Genomic DNA, 21,338 nt, shown 5'->3' with positions numbered 1-21,338 from the left:
TGTTCCATCAACATTGTCCTGTTTCTCGTCTCCTCACTTGTTTCCTGAGTTTTGGATATTTTTCTGAATTCAGTCTGTCAGGTTGTGTCATCACAGAGGTGGGCGGGGCTTCTTTGGCAGCAGCTTTGAGCTCCAACTCCTCCAGTGTGAGAGAGCTGGACCTGAGCTACAACCATCCAGGAGACTTAGCAGTGAAGCTGCTCTCTCAGAGACTGAACACTCTGAGGTGAGACACATCACAGCAGCTCATCACATGTTCACATCAATCCCCATCACATGTGTGACAGAGAGCTGTATCAGAGGAATGTGATGAAGGTGTGAGAGGTGGGACACTAAAGGAGGAGGACTGGGACAGGTTAGAGGGATGAAGGACAGAGATAAGAAGGTAGTGAGGTGTGAGGAGAGGCTGATGGAGAACTATGAGGAGCTGATGAAGGAATGAGAGAGAAGATCAGAGGAGGTGGAACTAATCAGTGAGGATTGTGTTCATACAGAAATATAAATATATCTTATGAAATTATATTTTAATTATTGCTCTGACACAAGTTATCAAGTCAAAAAATGAGAGATGAACTGAAATGTAAATGACTGGTCCAAAACCAAAATAAAAATTTCCAGCTCTGAATGTTACTAACCACTAAAATTAAAACATTGTAATTGTATAAAATATTACCAATGTTTCAAATAATCAATCAATTAAAGGTTGGTTAGGGGAAATTAAGATTATGTGCTCTGAAAAAGGAAAAAAGAAAATCCATCATGTGTAGCAGCTGTAAACCTGTAAAAACTTTGACCAATGAAAAAGGAAGTTTTTTTTTAATTATAAACCAATCACGTCTCTCTGTCTCCCTGCTCGTTCTCCACCCCTCGCGTGTACGAGCCCACACTCATAGTGCGTCATTGGTGACAGACCTAAAACAGAGTTTTTAGTCACGTTTAACATACAGTATATAATGATAAAGTTTAGTGTTTACTTACTGCTGAATGAGACAATGTAGTTTCTACACAATACAAACAATGAGCTAAGATCCACTTCTGCAGCAGCTGTGCTAATGCATGTGAGTGAGACAGAGCACAGAGGGGAGGGGGGTAAGCTACATTCAAAATCATGCTAGCTTTAGAAAATCACCTACCCTGCCTTTAAAATATGAATTTATTTATTTAGCACTGACATTCCAACAATGCAAAATATAAAATAAAATATTAAAATGTTTAACTTGACCCACTCATACAATTATTAAAACAGAAATATGTATGTTTTTAAAACATTTTAAATTTATTTCAAACTGTAGACTTATGTCACAAAGATCATTGCTTAACAATTGTTAGAGTTTTTGAGCTAACTCTCATGTTCAGTACCTGAGATTTTCTTACAGAGAGACATAGTCAGAGGTTTTGCTGAATCAATCAATGAATTTATTAGAGATGAACAGAAAATGAATCAACAAGTCATAACAAGTCAATAGAAGGACAGACACTCATCTAAAACACAGCTGTGGTCCTCAGGGTCTGCTCACTCCCTGGGCCCTAAACATAGATTTATCAGTGTTTTTATATATTTAGAAATCAAATGATCAGCTCCTTGTAATTAGTTAAAGATGTCATTTACTGGTGATTTGAAGCAATACAAATTATGTTTAAGATTTATTGATTTATTCATTATTATTGATCATTTAGGGGTCTATGGTATCTGTTTATTTGATTTATTTAGGTAAATAGAACATGAGTTGTATTAAGTTTAATTTTAGAATATAATTATTCTTATTTGTTAATGATTTAGACTTTGTACATTTTGGGTCAAACTGACATTTTAGTGTTAATCTGATTGTCTTGTTTATATCTGATTTGTCTCTTCGTTTACGTACATAATTGTGTTATTTTTTAGATTTAGATTAAGTTGAAATCAGATGTTCTGAAACTGTTTGTCCTTGTTCTGAAAATGACAGCTAACAAGTTGATCTGAATATATTTTATAAATAGATTTATTGAGTATAAAGATATATAATTATATATTACACATAAAAAGAAACAATGAATAATAATCCATTCTAACATTTCCTCTCTTCACACTGTTTAACAGTGTGACTAAATAAAATTATGAATACGACAAAATATTTAATTCAGACTATGTTTTATTATGTTATATTAACGTTTTTTTTTTTTTAGAAATTATAATATCAGGTTACTTAATGTAAGGTCGTTCATTTATTTTAACGTAATTTTATTTCAAGTTATATTCCTATTTTGTTTACCATTGTTAGAGTGGGCCAAAAACTTTTATTTAACTTCATTACATTTATTTGGATTTACTGTTAGACTATGTTTTAATATAAGAAAAAAGTTACAAGAAGAACAGAACAAAATACAAACATGATTTGTGTTTAAATTGAATATACACAGTAAACTTGAAATTAGCCACTTATATTTATCTGTACAAACAATAACTGAATACATGCTCATCAAAATCAATCTTATAAAACATCACATGATTACAAAAGATGTTGTAAGATTTATTCAATACATATTTTATAATTTCTTTATTACATACAACCACATAGTGAGGTGAGTCTATGATTGCTATGTAGTGTGTGTGTATTTTATTTTAATATCACTTCTCTTTCCATGTGAATGTGAAAACCCACAGCAGGAACCTTAACTGATTGATTGATTGATTCTTATTTCTTAGTGAGGAAAAATACATTCACGGTCCTGCCTGCCCACAGCGACCAGTCAGGAAATGACTTTCAGAAATTACTATCAATCTTTATCAAATTTATATGGAAGCTTTTGAAGCACAAACAACAAAAACACGTGATCACCCTCTCATATAAACTGTGTAGAAATAATCTATCAATATAATATAAAAACTTTTGTTGAATAAAAATCAATTAAAGCACAGTGATATCGCTTACTCATTTAAATTACAATTATATGAATCCATATTAGTTCATTAGTGTTATTCTATCAGCTGTTCTATTCCCTAACTGAGCAGGTGGTTTGTTTCAGATTATTTTAATTTACATTTAAAGTAATTTATCATTGCCCTCTCTTGTAACATATTATATTTATTAAAAATGAATAAATCATAATTAAAAATAGACTAAATCAAATACTTATTCAATGGTTTCTGTTCTCAGCTGGTGATGTTTGTTTCCTGTCAACAAAAAACTACATTTATATACATTTCAAAGGTTGATTATGATTTTCTTAAATATTTCAAATTATAATTTCTGTCTAATTTTATCCATGTCTACATTTGTATTTATCTATCTGAGGATATAAATACACTTAAGGGTTTTAGTTGTGAGATTTTTAGAACATAAAGAGAGGATAATGACAATATTTTACACAGTTGTAACATAATATTCAAACTGACAGAGATTATTAAAGAAGTAAGTGTATAAAAAAGTCAGAAAATAACCCAAAGAACTGAAAAGTAAATCAAATCCTTAGAATAAAACAGTAATTAGAACAAAACAGAAATGTAACCAGGTGTTATGTTCATTTATGCCTCTACTAATATTTATATAGATTACAAGGGAACATATTTTTGATTGTATTTATGTCTTTATTATCTCTCTAAAGAGTCCTAGTTAAATCTATAGACCACGTACCATGTACAGTTCAGCCCCCCCACCTTTGATTAGACGTTTTAGGTGGTGAGGTTGTTTTTATAACCTCAGGTGATCAGCCACTGTTCTGCATTCTGGGCCAGGGTCTATACAGTATATATGATTCCTCAATATATGAAATAATGTTATCCATGTCTGTTATTAAGATCATTTGTTCATTTACCTTTTAACTAAAAATATGACTTTTATTCAAGCTACAACTGTAAAGTGTTGGGGAGAGAGACAAAAAAATAAAGTCAATCAACTCTAATCATCAAGAGAAAGAAAACAGTATGAAATCTGTAAGTATGATATCCAAAAGTTATTCTAATTGTCATTTCAAAAATATCAAAGTATGACCAACAAAAAAAAGTTTTTAGTAATTCCTTAAAAAGAAAGACCCTAACCCATCTTAAATTATAAATATTTAAAGAATTAAACAAAAACTGGTATGTGTGTATGTATATATGTGTGCAAACAGCTATCCTTCTATCACATGATCACTCACTCAAAGACACGCCCTGGTACATTTTTCACTCACAACACGTTTCTTTCAATTATACATATAGTGTCATCATCCATCAATCAATCACTCTATGACACGCCCACTAGCACACACACTCACAACACGTTTCTCCCATACATACAGCATGACATCATCCTTATTCATTCACCCACACATACATATATATCTCTATGTGTGTGTGTGTGTGTGTGTGTGTGTGTGTGTGTGTGTGTGTGTGTGTGTGTGTGTGTGTGTGTGTGTGTGTGTGTGTGTGTGTGTGTGTTGTTTCCATAATATATTATTTAATCAATGTTTATATGTTGTAATTATTCTGTTGTGTAAGTGTTTATTTTCTAGGTCAAACAATGTTATTTTTATATTCTTTCTGTATCAGTTGTGAACAAGTTGTGTTGTGTGTTATCGAATGTTCTTTCTACCAGTTCACTGCAGTTCACACAAGATATAGTTTCATAATCATTCATTTCATTCATGTCAAAAAGAGGAGAAATTCATTTCTGGTTTATCTATTAAAGCTGTTTTAATTTAATATATGTTGATTTGGACATTTCTGATTTAAGATCAGAAAAACATTTGTTTGATGTGTGTTTTGTTTCTATGTTTATTATTATTAAATAATGTAATAATGTGAAAGTTGTGACTTTTTAGGACATTAGTGATTTTAAATGAAATATTCAAAATCAAACTAAAACATAAATATTGTTGTGGTTCCTATTTTTTTCTTAGTCTTTATATATTTTAGGTTTAAAAATAAAATAATTACTGGTTTATGGAGAAGATGTTTTTATGTGAAACATTTCAAATCTAACTTTGAAATAAAGGCTGAACTTTTATTAAAAAGTTTATCAACCAAAATATATTTTAGTTTATTTTCCTAATTTGATATTACAATTTAAGTTTTTTAGTTTGTTTAATAATTAGTATTTTATCTTATTTCATTAATGTTTTCGTTATTTAATTAAACATGAGACAAATTTTCAGAGTGTTTCCTTTTGAGGGAGAGTTCATTCTGTATTTGTCCATAGTATCCATAGCAACGGTCATCTACCAATCACTAACAGCCACTGGTAGATGACATGTCCAGATCAGTCAGATCAGATTATTTATCATTATTCATATTTCATATTATTATTATTATTATTATTATTATTATTATTATTATTATTATTATTATTATTATTATTATTATTATTATTCATATTTCATATTATTATTATTATTATTATTATTATTATTATTATTATTTCGATGTCATGTTTTTGTAGGAAACAGTTTGTTCTTTCTTCTGATTTTTTATTTTATTTTATTATTACCCAAGAGGTTTTTGGTAAATTGTCATTATAACAAGTATTTTGTGTTGTCATATTTGGTGCCTTTGGAGATGAACTTATTTATTTATTTATTGACTTATTTAAGTATTTGTTTACTTATTTCTTTATTTAATTCATTCATTTTTATATTTATTTGTGTCTCAGTCTTCATTCATTCATTTAATTCATTTTTAGCCTATTCTAGTTGTAAAAGTTAAAGTAGTAAAATATATTTAAACTAAAGTATTTTATAATTATTATTTCTAGTGTTAATTATTTGTGTAAAGTTGTTCAGCTAATGTTCAAATCTATGTTTCTTTTTATTTTATTTTTTTTCATGTGTGTGTTTATGTGTAGATATATATGTATGGGTGTATATGTATTTTATCAATCTCTATTTATCAGTTATATATGGGTGTGTAATTATATGTGTTAGTGTATATATATGTACATTTATGTGAATGTTGTGAATGTTGAAGTTTTAGATACAAAGTCATAAATATATTTTATCAAGATTATTGTTATTATTTATTAAAGAGAAGTGTTGAGAGGTTAGTAAATTATACTCTTGTGAATATGTATTGATGTCTTATGTTTAATTTTCCTTTTTATTATGTTTTTGAAATAATCACTATATACAGTCAATCAATAGGTTTGTTTATTCATTTATTTATCATTGTAATGTATTAGAATTCATAAGACAAATGTATTTCTAAAGGGAGAATTATGATTTAGTGTGTGATATTATCCACATTCAAAAACTAAAAAGAATAAAACTATGTATGACTACCAAACTTATTTAAACTGCAAAGGACCAAATAGTGTATATATACATATATCAGTGGCGGATGCTTTAAGACTACAAGGGAACCTCAGCTTCCCCTAAAATCAGTGGTCAAATATGTAGTGTTGTGTGTACATTTCATTGACTAAATATATGACAGAACACATGTATGTTTAGTTCAGAATCAGCTTCTTATAACAGGAAACTGACAGTGACAGCGTGACGTTCTTCATTCATTACCGCAGCGTCACAGTGTTAATAAACAGTGGTGAAGTTCAGCTTCAATTGACTTCAATGGGAGAGGATTTAGTGGTTGATCCACTGCAGTCAAACTAGACGCTCATTGGATAAATGCTCGGTTATGACGCACTTAGTCCCGCCCATCGGACGCCGGGCTTCACAGGAGGTCTATGGAGCAGTGGGCTGGATCTGTCTGTTCCGGACGCTGGAATAATGGATGATGATTGGATGATCTCTCTCAGGCTAATTCAATTTTGATTGACAGCGAAATGAGCCAATCAGAGAGTATGACGTTGTAAGCACACAGGCGGGTTTTTCAAATATTTCAGTCCGTTGTTCTGTGTTGACACGGAGACTTTGCTGATCCTCTCATAGCGAATTAACTTCTGACAAACATAGTGTCTGTTTTTGGTGTTTGTGGAGACTGTTACTGCTTGTGTTGTGAGACTTTTGACCAAACACTCACACTCCAGCGCGCAGCAGCTACGCGCGTGCGTGTGTGTGATAATCTACAAATAGTTGACAACAAAATGTGAATTCTACTAAAATTCACATTTAAATAAACAGATACATTTTCTGAAGTAGGCAGAAAATGAGCTTCCCCTGCATGAAAGACCAGCAGCCGCCACTGACATATATATAATAGTGTATAGTTAAGATCAGAGGAGGTGGAACCAATCAGTGAGGATGAAGAGAGGAACACTTTGAAGGAGATGAAGAAGGTGAAGCTGTTGAAGACAAACCAGTAGAAACATGGAGAGCTTGATGGAGATGGCATCAGGTTTCTGAGCAGCACTTTGGACTCTTTAGGTGTGTAAATCACTGCCTGTGTTTGCTCCTGCAGGGCGGACCATGGAGGAGAGCAGAGGATCAAAGCTGGTGTGAGGAAGTGTAAGTGTGTGTGTGTGTTCATTCAAAGTGTCCTCATGAAGCTCTGAGTGAATGAACATGTCAGTGATACAGAGACAATGAAGCATCACATGATCAACTGTTGTTTCTTTGTGTCTCTTCAGATTTCTGTCACATTCACCTCGACACAAACTCCATCAACAGAAACCTCAGACTGTCTGACGACAACAGGACGGTGACACGTTTGTGGGAGGAGGAGGAGCTTCATCTTGATCATCAAGACAGATTTGATTACTATCAGGTTCTGTGTAGTACTGGTCTGACTGGTCACTGTTACTGGGAGGTGGAGAGGAATGGAGATGTTATTATAGCAGTGAGTTACAGAGGAATCAGAAGAAAAGGAAACAGTTATGATTGTTTGTTTGGATTTAATAATCAGTCCTGGAGTCTGAGATGTTACAGTGGTTTTTACACCTTCAGACACAATAACATAGACACACGTACCTCCTGTCCCTGTAGTTCCTCTGGTAGAGTAGGAGTGTATGTGGACTGTCCTGATGGACGTCTGTCCTTCTATGAAGTCTCCTCTGACTCTCTGACACTCATCCACACCGTCTGTACCTCCTTCACTGACACTCTGTATCCTGGGTTTGGGTTTGGGTTTGGTTCCTCAGTGTCTCTGAGTCCTCTGTGAGACAGACAGACAGACAGACACACTGACAAACAGACACACACAGCTACACAGACAGACAGACAGACAGACAGACAGACAGACAGACAGACAGACAGACAGACAGACAAACACAAACGCACAGAAAGACAGACAGACAGACACACAGCTACACAGACAGACAGACAGACACACAGACAGACATACACTTAGACAGACAGACAGAGAGACAGACACATAGACTGACAGACAGACAGACACGCAGACAGACAGACAGGCAGACAAACACACACACACATAGACAGACAGACAGACACAGCTACACAGACAGACAGGCACACCGACAGACACGCAGACAGACAGACAGCAACACAGACAGACACACACAGAAAGACAGACACAGACACACAGCTACACAGACACACACGCACAGACAGGCAGGCAGACACATAGACTGACAGACACATAGACTGACAGACAGACAGACACGCAGACAGACAGACAGACAAACACACACCAACACACACATAGACAGACAGACAGACAGACAGACACAAACAGACAGACACAGCTACACAGACACACCAACAGAGACAGACACAGCTACACAGACACGCAGACAAACACACACACACCTACAGACAGTCAGACAGACAGACACACAGGCAGGCACACAGACAGACAGACAGACAGTCAGACACACAGACAGACAGACACACAGGTAGGCAGACACACACACACACACACACACACACACACACACACACACACTCCTACAGACAGTCAGACACACAGGCAGGCACACAGACAGACACACAGACAGGCAGGCAGACAGACAGAAAGACACGCAGACAAACACACACACACACCTACAGAGAGTCAGACACACAGACAGACAGACGCACAGGCAGGCAGGCAGACAGACAAACAGACAGACACACAGACAGACAGGCAAACAGACACGCAGACAGACAGACTGACAGACAGACAGACAGACAGCAACACAGACAGACACACACACAGAAAGACAGACACAGACACACATCTACACAGACACACACACAGAGACAGGCAGGCAGAAACATAGACAGACAAACAGACAGACACACAGACAAGCAGACAGACACACAGATAGACAGACAATTAGACAAACAGACAGGCAGACATACACATAGACAGAAAGACACACACACACATACACAGATAGACAGACACACAAACAGACAGACAGACACAGCTACACAGACAGACACACACAGCTACACAGACAGACAGACACACCGACAGACAGATACACACACACACACAGACAAACAGACACACAGGCAGGCAGACAGACAGACAGACAGACAGATAGACACATAGACAGACAGACAGACAGACAGACAGACAGACAGACAGACAGACAGACACAGCTACACAGACAGACAGACACACTGACAGACAGACACACACAGCTACACAGACAGACAAACAGACAGACAGAAACACACACACACAGCTACACAGCTACACAGACAGACAGACAGCAAGACAGACAGACACAAAACAGACAGCCACACAGACAGAGAGACAGACAGACATGTCTCTGAGTCCTCTGTGAGACAGACAGACAAGATAACTGACTTCCTGTTTGGTTTTGGGCGGGGTTAAAATGTATCTTTTTGCTCATCTTGGGGTCAATAATACATGTAAATTTGATGTGAATCCATTGAAAAATAGCAAAGATACAGCATTTAGAATGTGACGCGAATGATTTTACAGTGACATTATAGGCCCCTCCCACTGATCACAGCCTGTTTTTTCTATCAGGACTTGTTCCCATCTTATAAGATTCATCCAACACTATTTTGAAGTCAACACGACATATCTTCTTTCCGGACGCCTAAAAGTGGCGCCATCTGAGAACGCAAAGCATGAGGTCACATCTGTCTCATGTTTTTCTTCTCCACAAAAGTGAAACTAGTCCTAATTCACAAGTTTTATTATGAATGATGATAAATGTGTACAGAATAAAGCAGATGATGTTAGTCCATCACCTGAGGATTATAGAGGGGATACATTTTCTATCAGGCACTGTGAGACAGGCTGAAATCATTTGTATCTCCTGATAACATGTTCTGGTCCACAGTCCTGTATCACCATGTGTCTGTGTTGAGAATGTCTGAATAAATGCTATGAAGTGATGTTGATTTTACTGTATCACAAATTGGACACATTGATCTAAAGACTGAATTACTGCATGTTTGAGTCCAGAACCCAGAGAGTATTTAGCTAACGTTTAGTTAGCAGGCTGGTCGCCTAGCAACATTACACTATCATAGAAAAAGGAGAATATATGACATTGTCAAGCAGAGCTATGAATACTATTAACTTGAGAAACACTTGATGTACAGAATAGAATTATTATTATTATTATTATTATTATTATTATTATTATTATTATTATTATTATTATTATTGTTATTGTTATTGTTATCCATCTTTGACAATCAAAGCATGATCGTAACAGTCCAGATTTAGTTTTAATAATAAGCTAAACTTATATCTAAACACAGAATTGTAGCTCCGCCCTTCATGCGCGCTCCCACAGCAGGGGATACAGATTATTCTGTTGGGGGTCACTACTTTGGTACGACAAAGTCCAAAATGCTTGACCATCACATGATTCATGTAAACTCAATTTGTTCCGGAAGTTAGTGGCGGGAAATTTGAATCCATTGACATATCTGGGATTTTTGGTAGTTTGTCGTCAATCACTGCATTGATTGACAATATTTATACAGTACACCATCATATGTATGTGTATATACAATATATGTTTATGTTGTTCCATAAATAGTTTTTTCCCTAATGTAACATTTTATTAATTAAAACATTGTATAAAAATGTGTTAATATGTATTGTATACAGTATGTATTGCTTTAAGTTTTTTTTAAATTTTCTTAAAAAAAAGGGGTGATTAAAAAACATCACATCCAGACTGGACACATTGAAAACATATTTATTATGTTTATACATAAAAATAAATAGACATTATATTTTTACTATGCACTGATGCACACACCCAGCATCACTACTCAGCAACCTAACAGAACATCACTTCTCCAGCCATCCTGACCTGCAGCATCATTGGTCCTCACCGTGCAGCATCATCGGTCCTCACCGTGCAGCATCATTGGTCCTCACCATGCAGCATCATTGGTCCTCACCGTGCAGCATCATTGGTCCTCATCGTGCAGCATCATTGGTCCTCACCGTGCAGCATCATTGGTCCTCACCGTGCAGCATCATTGGTCCTCACCATGCAGCATCATTGGTCCTCACCATGCAGCATCATTGGTCCTCACCGTGCAGCATCATTGGTCCTCACCGTGCAGCATCATTGGTCCTCACCATGCAGCATCATTGGTCTTCACCATGCAGCATCATTGGTCCTCACCATGCAGCATCATTGGTCCTCACCATGCAGCATCATTGATCCTCACCATGCAGCATCACAGCAGTAGTAGTGTGAAATTATTACATAGAATAGGTGTGATTACTAATATAATTCATATAAAATGTTCAGTATGATATCTAATACACATTTGAAACACATCTTGTCATGTTTTCATGACTCATCATGGTCTGTTGATGCTCCATCATATGAAACCATTCCTGTGACATCACTGCTCCCTGTGCTCCTACAGTAGGTCACTTACACTCTAACAATATTACTTGATTAGTATCATAACGTGTATAATACAGTAGTAACCTATAATACTTATAGTATTACGTATAGTTCACCGTTTAGTCTAGTATAATTTATTTTCATCATTGTTTATCAATTTTAAACTTATGTGTTTTCAATCTGTGTTTTTTAACTTAACTTTCCCTCTGCTATGGTCATAATTAGCTGAGTTTATACATGATATTTATAGCTCAGAGAAACACAAAGCTTGAAACACTCAAGCTATAAGGTACCTTTATGTTAAAGCTTGCTGTTTAGAAATCTCTAATACACTTTAAATTCATAGTAATATCACAAAAATAGTTTTCTTCATTGTTGTTTTTGTTACGTTAACTTTATCATGCTAGCTCGTACTCCAGAATCCATTCCTCATTTCTCTGCTGATACTCATCACTGTACAATCAGATGTCCTAAAATTATATTTCATTCATTAATTTAATTTACTACAACGAAATAAATCAAGTTTTATTTATTTTATTAAATTTATTTTATTTAGTATTTTCTCTAATTCCACATCGTTGGATGAAATGACATTAATAAAATTGAACCTTGTGGTTAAGGCTGTGTTGCTAACTTTATCCTGTAACGTATATCCTAGTCTCATCTGTTATCTGCTAATGATGCCTTCATCTACTAATTTAGCAGAGGATAATTCACTGTGCACAGTGATAATAATAATAATAATAATAATAATAATAATAATAATAATAATAATAATAATAATAATAATAATCTAATATGATTATTTAATTGTCTTACCATTCTAAAGTGCATCACAGACTGTCTAATCTACTGTAGCTTCAATGTGCTACAATGATAAACTGATCACTTCAGGTACTAAATGTGAGGCTCCATGAGCCACCATTGCTGTAAACAAATTAATCATTGAAGTGAACAGAGTTGTTGCTACTCTCTGGTTGTGTCCTAATGTTCCCTCCTATCTCCTTTCCTATCTCCTTTCCTATCCACTGTTCCTTCACCCCAGAAGTGTTTAAGTGGTGGCCAAGTTGTCTTTAAGCTCAGGAAAAACGGCTCAATGCTTCCTTTTTTTTTACCTCCTTTAACCTAGGAAACACTGATACATCCTTTACCAAAGGAGACAAGAAAATGCTGACCCACAATTTCTTGCAGCAACAACATTTATAGGGACACACACACCTGAGCGCTGACGTGTAACGGAGATCATGTAAGTTACCAATGCAATAATATGCCTTGAACAATTTTGCATAAATAATCTAAAACCCATATATTATTATATGTAGAGATATTATCAGATTATAACTGACATAAAACAGACAGTCTGTGGTTCTAGAAAAAGGATCAGAGACATTTTTATCCACATGATGTTTTATTCAACATAATTCATATTAGTGAGTAGAAGGTGAGTGTGATCAACTATTCTCAATGTGACGTTCTATAGTTTACCTTTAGTTCCTCGTAGCCATGGTAACCTCTTTTCCTTTGATTTACATTCAAACCTGTGATTTATGACATTATATCAGTGGAAAGTGTTAGAAATTAGCTTTTAGTCCATTTTAGGAAATTTGTAGTTTTTTCACCACGACAGACGTCACTAACCTTCACCACTGTCAGATTATTACGTCACCTAGTGGAAATGTGTCTGATTGTCAAAACAAACGTGATGGCCTTTTCCAAACTCCTCTCCTAACACCTTTCCTTAAGCCTGTGACGTCATCTATGAGGGTTAAGGAAAAGTGGATAGGAAAGGCGATAGGAGGGACTATTAGGACACACCTCTCTCTATACAGCTCTGATCGTCTCCAGGCAGCCATTAGCAGGAAGCTGCTGCACTGAGGAAACCATTTCCCCTGAAAATGATCATTTATATCTTGTATATGACATTACATTGTAAATTTAAAGACACATGGTGCTCAACATAACTGATTGTGTATTTTTTTTTAAAAATTTATTTAAAAAAAAAGAAAAATTCAAAACGCTAGGAGGGGCGGCGCACTAGTGCCCTCTATTGGTCGGCCTCCACTGTGTGTATGTTCTTTGCAATGACCTGATGAAGGTTGTCAGACCAAAACCTTGGTGAATATAAAAAGAGTTGCTCAGATCTAAGTCTGCATTAAACCAGTTTTTGTTTGAACTTTAAATCTAAATCCCTTAAATCTAAAATAGTTAAATTGTAGCAGTAGTCAACATTCATCTGTCCACTTTCACAACCCCTTTATTCCTAAATATTATCAGTGTTTATAATTGTATTAAATATGTTTTCATACAGTTCAATCCTTTGAATGCTACCTTATTAAGATGTTTGTTGTGTTAATTTAAGTCATGTTCTGCTTTTGTTTGGTCACTGATTTTTTAGTTCCTTTCAATTCACTTTTAAAACTAATGACTTAAACTGTACAGAACACCATAATACTTTGATCTAAATCATTTATTTATACATGTTGGTAAAACATTACATACATGATTGACCTCCCTTACCCCACAGTACTCCTCTACTGCTATAGGCTCCAGGTCAAGCCCCCACCACACGTCAGCAGTCTGACTGGATGGTCTCAGAAGCCTTTTGGTGAGGTTTTCAGCAGAGCTTTCCCCCCTGGTGTGACAGACCTCTCTGAATATGGTGGGGGTAATGCAACACCTCCTTAGTTGGTGCCACTCAGCACTGGAACTCTGCTCTAGTGGGATGTTCTCAGTTTTGTGTGATGTCACCAAAGATGTTTCTATACAAAAAGTGTCATTAAAAGGTTGGTTACCATGGTAACTGCTTTGTACCACTTCTGTTCAGTCTCTGTACAGCTGAACACTGGGAGAACAGATGTAATCCTCAGCTGGGAGTAGTGGGCCGTCTGGTACGGTAGAGCTGCCACGTGGCTGCACCTGCCACACAGGTGTACTGGTATCTCTGAATCTTCACTGGTTTGAATCCCTGAGCACAATCTGTTAACAATAGCACATGTTAGTTAGAGAACAACATGTATTGGCTGTAAGTGTAATAATAGAAAGACAACATTAAATTAGTGACATTATGTTAGTAAACTTCTAAACTGTGCAAAGTGAAACAGGAAAAAGTCTTAAAAAAACTATTTATTTATAGTTAATCATGTAAAATATATATGTGTAATCTCACTTTACTTATCTCATAGAAAAATACAAAATAAACGTTTAATTGAAATTATAAAAACCCAGAACACAATCTAGTTTCTGTGAGAATCATTAATTTTACATTATTTCTAAATATGAAACCTCGGTACCTTAGGACAGTGGTTCACTAACTTTATGTACCCATGGTACACCAAAGGACATGTAAAAATATTAAGGTACATCTATTGTATAACATGTGTTATCACTCATATCATGTACAATATTTATCAATGTGCATAATTAATTATTAATGTCAAATAAAATGTGACAAAAACAACTATGAGGCTAAGCTATTTAGCAGAGACTAAGCTAGTTATCAGAGGCTAAGCTAGTTAGCAGAGATTAAGCTAGTTAGAAGAGGCTAAGCTAGTTAACAGAGGCTAAGCTATTTAGCAAAGTCTAAGCTAGTTAGAGACTAAGCTAGTTAGCAGAGGCGAAGCTATTTAGTATAAACTAAGCTAGTTATAAGAGGCTAAGCTAGTTAGCAGAGATTAAGCTAGTTAGTAAAGGCTAAGCTATTTAGTCGAGGCTAAGCTAGTTAGCAGAGACTAAGCTAGTTATCAGAGGCTAAGCTATTTAGCAGAGATTTAGCTAGTTAGCAGAGGCAAAGCTATTTAGCAGAGACTAAGCTAGTTAGCAGAGGCTAAGATAGTTAGCAGATACTAAGCTAGTTAGAAGAGGCTAAGCTATTTAGCAGAGACTAAGCTAGTTCGCAGAGACTAAGCTATTTAGCAAAGACTAAGCTTGTTAGCAGAGGTTAAGCTAATTAGCAGAGACTGTCAATTAGCAGCGACTTAGCTAGTTAGCAGAGGCTAAGCTAGTTAGCAGAGACCAAGCTAGTTAACAGAGGCTAAGCTATTTAGCAGAGACAAAGCTAGTTAGCAGAGGCTAAGCTAGTTAGCAGAGACAAAGTTACTTAGCAGAGGCTAAGCTAGTTAGCAGAGGTTAAGCTAATTAGCAGAGACTAAGCCAATTAGCAGAGACTTAGCTTGTTAACAGATGCTAAACTAGTTAGCAGTGACAAAGCTAGTTAACAGAGACAAAGCTAGTTAATAGAGGCTAAGCAATTTAGCAGAGACTAAGCTAGTTAGCAGAGGCTAAGCTAGTTTGCAGAGACTAAGCTAGTTAGCAGAGACTAAGCTAGTTAGCAGGGGCTAAGCTAATTAGCAGAGGCTAAGCTAGTTAGCAGACACTAAGCTAGTTAGCAGAGGCTAAACTTGTCAGCAGAGACAAAGCTAGTTAGCAGAGACTAAGCTAGTTAGCAGTACTAAGCTGGTTAGCAGAGGCTAAGCTAGTTAGCAGACACTAAGCTAGTTAGCAGAGGCTAAGGTATTTAACAGATACTAAGCTAGTTAGCAGAGGCGAAGCTAGTTAGCAGAAGCTAAGCTAGTTAGCAGAGACTAAGCTAGTTAGCATAGGCTAAGCTAGTTAGCAGAGACTAAGCTAGTCTCTGCTAAAAAGCCGATATTGATATTAAGTAGGGATGTAACAATTCACTCAACTCACGATACGATTCGATTCATGAAACTGGGTTCACGATACGATTCTCTCACGATTTATTTTACAAAATGGGACTGTATATAAATTACTGAAAAATATTCCTTTATTTTTTTTGGGAAAATACTATACTATTTGTCATTGTCAAAAGAATCCCTTGATAAACTATTCAAAACAATGCAATTTAACAAAAAATAAATCTTGAATGAAATAAATAAAGGAATAATACAAATGAAGAAGAAGCTTATTGTATTTTGTGCCTTAACAATTGGACTTAAAAAAAAAAAAAAAAAAAAAAAATCATTTTACTGTATTTAGGTCAGATATTTGTTTAGACCAGCAGAGGGCGCTGGTAACCCAGTGGTCGGTTGGCATTCAGATATTCTGCAGTGAAGAAGAGATGCTATGCTAGCAGACAGAGCTAATAGAAAAACATGACTTTTACAGATATTCATGTAATAATACAGATATACTTTCGGTGCTAAAGGGGTAAGGAGTCATTTATGAATATGTTTAAGAGTAGAAGATGGCCAGAAAGAAAGTATTAGCAGATTTTGCTCGCCGCCAACACTTCTGCTGGTTAAAAAAAGTACTGCGATTCAATTTTCACAGCATCGATGTGAATCGTTATACCTATGAATCGATTTTTAACTGCCTTACGATTAATCGTTACATCCCTAATATTAAGATAAATAAATAAATGTGGTTATCACAGATTCATAGAACAACAGATCATCATTTTACTGACTTTATGGATGGACCCCAAAAATCTCTCCTTTATTCCCCCTTATAGATGGTCCTGTCTCCACATGACTGTTCTTCAACATTCATGTCTGTGTTCAACCACCTTCAGCTACAGTGGGGGTCCCTGCTCTATGGAACCTTTTATTTTGGGGGTGGTGGGCTGAAAAGGTTGAGAACCACTGGTCTACAGGACTCCACATCCCACAAATCTGTTCTGACAATGTCAATAAGAGAGTCTTTACAGTGGACATCAAAACAAACTTTCCATTGGCAAATTCAACCTTTTCCATCTTTTTTCTGGTAAATGATCTTCAGTGATTTATTGATCTATGAGACCAACTCCTTATCTGATAAAGGATGATCGTCTACAGCAGCTTTAATCAATAAAGCTGATACATATTTGGCTGCAATGACTCTACAGTAGCAGGTTCCATTGTGGTTCTTTGCTTCCTTCAGTCTTCACAGTGAGCTGCTCCATTGGCATGTGACCCTGAACAATTGTGACCATGTTCCAACATTCAGAGCTGTTTAGGGATGTCAGTCCACAGTTCCTCTTTATCACCAACTGTCCAGATATCCACTACATTCTGTGCAATGTGCTTTAATGTGTGTGCAAGCATTTACAAACATACTGTAAGTCCCCTCATAATGATCCTATAGTAATCTGATTACCTACAGGCAAATATCCAATACTTACGTAACCATAGCACATGCAGTTAGACGCCATATTCTCACAAATCACCCTTTTCTCCCAATCACAGACAGGGAGAAACCCACGTGTAATGAAAATGAAAAGAGTTACAAAAATGTCACCAGGTGCCAAACAGGCAAAAAGTGCTGACTCAGTCTAAACTTGTTAACGGAGCTCATTGAAAGTTACAGTCACTCCTCTCTTATGAAGCCCAACAGATCAAATACAAGCTTTTCTCACTGTATTTACAGTGTGTTGCTTAGACTGTGTCGCTAATCTCTACTTCACTTTATTTTCAGGAATGATTACGGCTCCAGAAGTTGTCGTGGCAACCCACTGTGGCCTTAGGGTTTTTGTCCTCTCTCTGATCACCAACAAGGTATCACACACCTGAGACATGAATCAATGAGTTGATGTTGAACTGATGAAGGGATTCATCCGTGACACAATAGTAGACCAATAGGCCTGGACCTATAAAGAAGGATCAGGTCCAGGTTAAATCTGGACCTATTAAGACTAAATGGTGTCTTCCATAAGAGAGATGATCAATTCATGCCAGTCTATGTGTATTTATGAGAAGAACAAAAATGGAATGTGGAGGCCTGTAGATGAACGTAAAAAAGTCTTTTTACTTCATTCTTCCTGGGATTTCTTGTGTTTCTTTGCCAGACAAGGAGGACAGTGGTTAGCTAGGCTCCATTTTTGTTCTAGTTTGTTCCAGATGTTCCCTGTGAGATCACTTCCCTCTGCAACACATTACATTTTGTTCAGATTTGGATTTTTCTTTGTAAGCCCTAAATGAAACATCCTCCATAGTTTGGCCAAGAGTTTGAGTGAAAACACCAGAAATGTGTTGGGAAGGTACTTTGGTAGAGTTTTTGGGTCCAAACACAAGAAATCACAATAAGAATGAAGTAAAAAAAAAAAAAACTTCTCCACTTCCCACAATGCAATGCAAGAAACTTCAGCAGCTTTAAAGGAATCCTCCTGTTTTTACAAATGTGGTCTAAAACCCTTGAAATGTTCTTATTAGAAGATCTATGCCTAACAAAACACATTATTTTGTTCCTTATTTGTTTTATTCACTTTTAAAATTCTAGAAATATTGTCAATTATAATTTAACACAATCCTGGTGAACCATGTTACAGTTCTATGTACAGTTCTACAGATGTTACCATTTAAAAAATGAAATCTAGGGGTATAATGAGACATAAAAAGGCTCAGACACCCACACCATAAATATTAAAACCTATAATTTCATTGATTATGAATCCTAACAAGGAAACCAATAGATAAGAAATAAATTAGATGATAGATGTTAGTCTTTAGTGTATTTTACAGCTGATTTAGGACCTGTTAGCATAAGAGATGCTAACAGAAAGCTAACACATGAGGAAGGTTGACTTTTATTAGGTTTTTAATTTCAGGCTCAGTAATTGTGATTCATTGTAATTGACTGTCTGAGAATAAAGAATAATTGTGATTTAATTGTAATTAGAAAAAATGCTGGTCACTGTAATGGTAATTGAATTGTAATTGAACATGGGTAATTGAAAAGTTAATTGTAAGTGAAAAATGTAATTGAGCCCAACCCTGATCAACGTTAACGGTTTGATCCTTTTTGGTGTTTAGTTTGGTTTCCAGATTGATTGATTAATGGAACCTATTGTTGAATTAGATTCTAATAAAGCTACTGATTGGTTTCCTTCAGGTGGGGGAAAGCTACGAGGACACTGAGAGTGTGAACCATGAAGGCGTCCTGGAGGTGGGACGGCTGTGTTCATCTACTGTACAGCAGTTAGTGACTGAACTGACCAGCAGAATGGAGATCAATAACACCAATACACATGTCTGAATACATATTTACTGTAGATATTGTGTATTTTTGATCTTTTATTACATCAACGTGGTGATTAATATACTGTTAGGATGAATAAGAGTGTAAGTATTCATTATTGTTATATGACGTTCAGTGTAAGATGTGATATAAATGATAACGTTTGTGTTTTCATTTAAAAATCAATCATTTTTTAAAGAATAATCAGTTCTTTGTATATTGTTTCTGTTAAATGACTGAATGTTGTTTTATAATGTGTTACTGACTGATTCTATGCACCATGTTAGTCTGTTTAAAACGTGCTGTCATACATGATATTACCATATTTGACATAACAATAAAAACTTTGTTGTAAATAACTTGATCTCGTCCATTGAAATGTAGATAAAAAGCACCATGATTATTCCTAAATACAGCATTTTCCCACATGAACTCAAACTACACCAAGTACAGGTTCTTTTAAACAAACCAGTTCATCACCATTTTCAAAATGTTTCCAATTCCAAAACCTTCTTTATTTTCCACTAAATTCCTTAAACTGTGTCAAACTCATTTTATGTATGTATATATGTAAAGTATGGAAGGCATGGACAATATTCAAGCAATAATTAACAGATATCAGTCCCTGTAGGATCTTCACTTTACATTTACTGGATTTTGTGACTAATTTTTATTTACATTCCAAATATTTGGTGAAATATTTTGAGGATAATTGCCAAAATTTGGAAAAACTGAGAAATCTTTCAACAAATTGTGATTAAAAGTGAAATAATGATGGGGAAACTGTAAACCCTGCAAATATTGTGTTGTTTGATTGAATCTGTATTTACTCATGTTTTCCTGTGGGCTGAACTAGATGCTCTAAAGCAGGGGTGTCAAACTCATTTTAGTTAACGGGCCACATATCTTAAGTGGGTCATAGATTTTACACAGGAAAACCATTCATTTTAACATTATTGTGTCCGTTTGCACTTCTACGTAGACAAGAAATACAAAATATGTAAGAAAGTGACTATATCCAAGTAATAAGTGATAAATATCAGTCCTAACAGGATCTACACTTTACATTTCATACATTTTGTCATCAATTTCTATTTAATTAAGGGAAACATTATGTCATATTTTGAGGAAAATGAAAGGATTTTGTAAGAATTTAGATTTTTTTCAACAGTTTAAAATGAAAAATGACTGAAATCATGTGATAAAAGCACCAGGAAAACTGTGAAAACCTGTAAATATTGTTGACTTTGGAATTGAATGGGCAACAACAAATGGTGATTGGAATGGAATGGTTACATGGTGACATCTGGGATGAAATCCAATCAGATTAAACTACGGACTAGTTGGGAAGGTCAAAAGGTCAAACCTCAGACCACAAAGAAGAGCAGATGTGTGGACAAACTTTATATTTGATATAAATGAGGGACAGACAGTACAAAGCTGTGTGTCAACAACAAGCCTGAAGCGACACCTGCAGGAGAATCAAAGTATTGCACTACTGACAGCTTTTATTCAAACTTTGAAACATTTGAAGACATTTCTTTCCTTATATTAGATCAAATTCCTTAATGTTGTGGTCAGTATTTTTCTTTAACCATAATTGGGATTCCCAGTTGAAATGCTGAACAGTGAAATGATAGAAATGTATTATTTTATTACATTTAAATATCTTAGAGTTGCTCATGCTCAGACATTTGCAACATAATAAAAATCAGATTTTAGTGTCAT

At 35.4% G+C, this 21,338-nt stretch overlaps 1 long non-coding RNA gene across 1 annotated transcript; it reads left to right on the top strand.

Moving 5' to 3' along the window:
* The first annotated feature begins 215 nt into the window (after nucleotides 1–215).
* LOC114459142 (uncharacterized) lies at nucleotides 216–8,103 on the top strand. The gene is made up of 3 exons (XR_003673246.1): nucleotides 216–226; nucleotides 7,313–7,359; nucleotides 7,482–8,103. It is a non-coding gene; the product is annotated as an uncharacterized LOC114459142 (long non-coding RNA).
* Nucleotides 8,104–21,338: the final 13,235 nt, after the last annotated feature.

This window comes from Gouania willdenowi, unplaced genomic scaffold (assembly GCF_900634775.1).
Source record: "Gouania willdenowi unplaced genomic scaffold, fGouWil2.1 scaffold_269_arrow_ctg1, whole genome shotgun sequence".
Lineage (NCBI taxonomy): Eukaryota > Metazoa > Chordata > Actinopteri > Blenniiformes > Gobiesocidae > Gouania > Gouania willdenowi.
The sequence above is the reverse complement of the archived record's forward strand: the minus strand, read 5'-3'. Positions and strand labels throughout refer to the sequence as shown.